Genomic DNA, 4,892 nt, shown 5'->3' with positions numbered 1-4,892 from the left:
ATCTCTCTTGCTTCTACTTGCTCATGCTTTTACTTGGGCTTCGCTCTTTAGATGTTGCTAAAATATTTCAGTGTAAGTAGTCATGGTATCACATTCTTTCCAAGAGAAGTTAGCATGATTTCACCTTGCATGGAGATGGTACTGAGGTGGAATGAAGGATTCTTTTCTAAAGTGGTGGAGGAAGTGATCAACATGGGCCGAAGGCTTGGGGAGTGGTGGAGCACAAAAAGCGAAACACATCCAACGCTATGGGGGAAAGAAGCACATGACTACTAGGAAGACAAGGTCATGGAGGTGCCTAGGACTATCAAAGGGTACGAATCACAACCGAAATGGAGGAGGAGAATCTAGGATGGGAATGTAGACATATGGATGTCATTTTGTAGCACCCTACCCCATGAAAGAAACAACCCAATGTACATGCCATATCCAAGAAGGGTAGGAGTGGACTTCAATCTTGACATCCATGGTCGCTACGACTTCCCTAAAATCTACAACATAAACGCTACTATGTCAGAGGCAACTCTTATATCTTTGAAACTGACTTAGAACCCTCAATCACCCACTTCCTTGACAAATTTTCCTCCTGCCTTGATCTTTCCTTTATCACAACTTGTAATTACCTTAGGCTACTTAGGGTGTTTCTCAAGCAACTGCCTACTTATCATGAATGCTACCTTTCACCCCTATTTTTTGATCTAAATGTTGGCATAGATAGCTGCACCATGGCTAGGTTAATGATGCAAGTTGCCCTCTTTCCATCCTTTTGCATGGCCTTATTAGAGGACATTAATGATAGCCAATTCACTAGGTGTAGTCATCCATTTTTGTCCACAACTCCTCTTAACTTGTTATTATGCAAGGACTCATATGTAGCACTAATTGCAATTGTGTTTGGTAGATAGATGGTAGGGAACTAATGTGCTTTCTATTACAGTGAGTAGATTATTAGACCAAGTCACATAGATCAATTATTTAGAGTAGAATACAACTTAACCTATAAGAATTAATTATTTTTGGGTGCTTTACTAGTGCGAAATTATTGTATTTATGCATTCTTTAGTATAGAGATACAGTATGTACACACATACATGTAAAAACATGGATCTAGAATATGGCTTGAGGCGGAAGCTATGGAGGTTGGAAGAGAAAGAGTGAGTTCATGAAGACACTGACATGACTGACTGTTACACAAGTGAATTAGGTTTCAAGATGGAAGCTTGGACTCATAACCACAATCTTGTGTATAGATTGACAATGGCATAGAGACTTTATTGAATGACAAAAGTACTATGACATTGCATTATAAAAGAGAGCAAGTACAATGCTTTATAGAAACTGGATGGTAGCACTTCTCCTACTATGCTTATGGGATTCTAGTCCTGAGCCCAAACTGCTCCATACAAAGAGGCTAAGTAGGTGTATTGCAAAAATCTCAACAATAATGTATTTGGTTGTAAACTTTGTGAAATGCCTAAAGGGCTAAACTATTATTTTCTAAACCTTACAATAGATGTATTAGATAAGAGATAGAAATTATTAGGACAAATTTGTGATGTTTATGCAAAGAAAGCAAGAAGCCCAAAAAGGATGTCTTTTCATTGTATTTTGAGTATTAAAGGAAAATATAAATAAAAAATTTAAAATTTTATATCCAATGCTTATATCATCATGCACTCTTCTTCTCTCTCCTTGCAATTTGTGAGTTCTCTCAATTTTCTTGCGATTAGGTTATTATATGGTGAAGGACTACAACATTGTATCGAAGCAAGCTAGTTGGTCTACACATCAACATTAAGAAGGGGAACCCATGGATCTATCTAATGGACAATTAGAAAGTACAGTGGTTCATGCTCCAAGAAGTTCTCTTTTACCATTGCCATCCCTTTACTAAGACCTTAACCATTAGCCTTCAACTAAACCACGAGTCTTATAGGAAAACCACCACAAGATGTGGCTTTGGTAGTAGATATGGTTTTTCAAAAGAGTTGAATTAGCTCAATCAGCTGCTGTGCTGATAGGGATCAAGATGTGCTAGCAAGATACATTCTAACATGCCCTTCTCTACTACCAAAACTACCAAACTTACTACCTTCTCCATGGGGATGGTTGCCGTTCACCCTACGCTTGTGGAATGATACAAAGGCATCTTCTTTCTTTTTCTTAAGCTTTTCTATTAAAGCTTAAAGCTAGAAATGAAAAGTTTGGGGGGGGGGGACTATTGTGGAAGGACGGGGGAGGGAACTCTTATAAATAGTTTCCCCTTGAACTTGACAAAGTAGACAACTTTTCAACATTTTGTTCCACCCTTTCCACTAAGGAAGAAATTTATTTTGGGACCCTTTGGCGAACTTAGAATGATTGTTTGCAGTAAGAGGGATTTTCTACCTAAAAGACATTTTTCAACACATTGACATAGACTCCAAAGATATTAAGACTTTCTAACACAAACAAAGTTAATATGGAATCTCCTCTTCTCAAGATATCTCTACTTACCCAAAGTTATGAAAGTTATTTAAGAGCAAAAATAAGGAAATCCTAATGTGCAAGGATAAGGATGATTGCATCACTTGCATCTTAACAGGCATCTTTAAAGTGCAACAAATCAAGAAGGATCGAAAAATCAATTATAAGTGTTTTTTTAAATTTTTTTTTAATGAAAATGGGATGGAAAAACTTTTTTGTCTTAGTTGAGCTAGTTCAATGTCTATGAAGAAGCTTTTTTGAAAAAAGATAAAATCAAGTATATTGCCAACTACTTTTGATAGTAGATAAAGCATCATTTTGGTGGAATATTCTTCGTCATAGTGCCAATTGATTGAAAATGTGAATTGAATTCCATACTTAGTGTGGATGGGTAATGGAAGGTGAACTCGAAGGGCTTGCTCTTGTTCTCCCACTGCTTCCACACCATGAGTTCTAGGTTCCAAGTGACTAGAGAGCATTCTTCTCTTTGCGGAATGGGGGCTTTTGGGGTTGCTAGGGATCCTGCCCTTAGTCTTTGTCATCCTTGCTCTACCAACCTTTTCCTTCATTTCTTGGCCTCCCCTCTTCTTTCAGTCGTTGCATCCTTAGGTTGTACTTCCTGTTGGGCTTTCGGTCTTGGAGAGGGTGGTTGGGGAACATGTTCTAGCAATCTTCGTCATCCTTGCTCTAGCAGCCTTTTTCTTCGTTTCCTGGCCTCCTCTCTTCTTTCAATTGTTTCATCCTTAGGTTGTACTTCCTATTGGGCTTCCGGTCTTGGGGAGGGTGGTTGGAAAACCTATTCCTCATCTTGTTGCCTTACTTCAAAGTCTTTCCCCTCTTCTTCTAGCAGCACCTGCTGCTCTTCTCCTGTCATTGGCTCTTGCAATCATCATTCCTCCTTAAATCTTAGATGCTCCACCTCTTGGATTGTTAGCCCTATCCTTAATAGATACTCATGTTGCTCTTGTTGGCTTAGGTTGATTCCCACTCTTTGGGGTTGGACACACACCCCATGCTTTATGGCTCTGTAGGCAATCTCCAGCTTCCTCTTTAGAGTTTCAATGGCCTCCTCTTCTTCTGACTGTGTGACATCCAAGATGGTAGTGAGAAAGGTGCATTATTGGGCTTCCAATCTTGTGTTAGCAGCCTTTGCCCTGCTTTTCACTAATACCCTATCACCTTCTGCATGAGCTAAATGGCTTGCTAGATCTTTTACCCTTACTTTCCTCTAGATCACCCATGCTTCAACCTTATGTTTCATCTCCTTTAGGCTCTCATTGTGCCTTTGGGCTAAGGCCATTATCGTTGGCTCTTAGTCTCTCCATTTTTGGATCACCCTTTCCTTCTCCTCCTCCAAGTGCTTGATCTCTCTTTCCAATTGTCCTTGCTCCTTTATCTCCATTAGCAGTTTGTACCTCATTTCCTCCACCTCTTTTTGATGCTCTTCTCCTACCTAACCCCTTTATGTTTCTCCTGCGGCGAGTTGATCCATGGCTTCTTGAACTCTTCTCATTTGCCCTGCTAGGTCCTCATGCTACACACTATTAATAGCTTGTATTGTCTTTGTAATCCTATTAGTTCTTGTGCTTCTTTTGCAAGCCTTTTTTGCCACTTGTATTTGTCTCTTTCTTTGGCTACCTTTAGTTCTCTTATCTCTTTTTTATAGTTGGCCACTTGGCGCGAGTCCTCTCCAATTGAAAGGCTGCCAGTGTCTCTCTTTCTGCTTCTAAGTCATCCACTACTATTTTCTTTTCTTTCTTAGCCCTCTCTAGTTGAGAGAGGAGCTCTATAACGTACTCATCGTAGCCCATTGATGGCAGCACTGTTGTAGGAATGGATGTTGTGGATGCCTCTACTTTTAGCTTCTTTGGGTCTTGTCTTGACTCAAGATTTGTAGCTGCCAGTGTTTTTGTTCTAGTTCTCAAGGCTCCTCAACTTGGATTTTGGGATTCCTCTTGCACCTTATTTACCAAGAATTGAACCTACACCATGAGATTGCTCCCATCCACTGTGGTTGAGGTACCTTGGGTGGATGTGGTAGCTAGGGTAGTAAGCACAAGAACAGCTAGGATTGGATACAATGGGCTCTTGCCCTTGCCTTTTGTTGCTAGTAGTGATGCAGTTTCTAGCACTTGGGCACTTGTGCTTAGGCCTTCTTCTTCTAGCAGGCTCATTGCAATCGACTCCTCCTGCCTTAGAGGGCTGGTTTGCTGACATGCGTATTGCTAGAGCCATGTTTTCCTCCTCCTTTCTTTGTAGCTCATCTGTCTCCTCTTTCTTTTCTCTTTGGCTCTCTTAGATTCCTATTGGATCCTTCGTAGTTCAACTTTTTCTTTCCTCTATCTCTCTTTATTAGCCTTTTTTGACACCTTTTTGTGCCTTTTGCAAGTCTGCCTTCTCTTTTTTTGTCATTCTTTCCCTGGCTC

The sequence above is a fragment of the Lygodium microphyllum genome, chromosome 23 (genome assembly GCF_053477565.2).
Source record: "Lygodium microphyllum isolate KBCC chromosome 23, Lygodium_microphyllum_v1.1.10, whole genome shotgun sequence".
Taxonomy (NCBI): Eukaryota; Viridiplantae; Streptophyta; class Polypodiopsida; order Schizaeales; family Lygodiaceae; genus Lygodium; species Lygodium microphyllum.
This window is presented reverse-complemented; position numbering follows the sequence as displayed.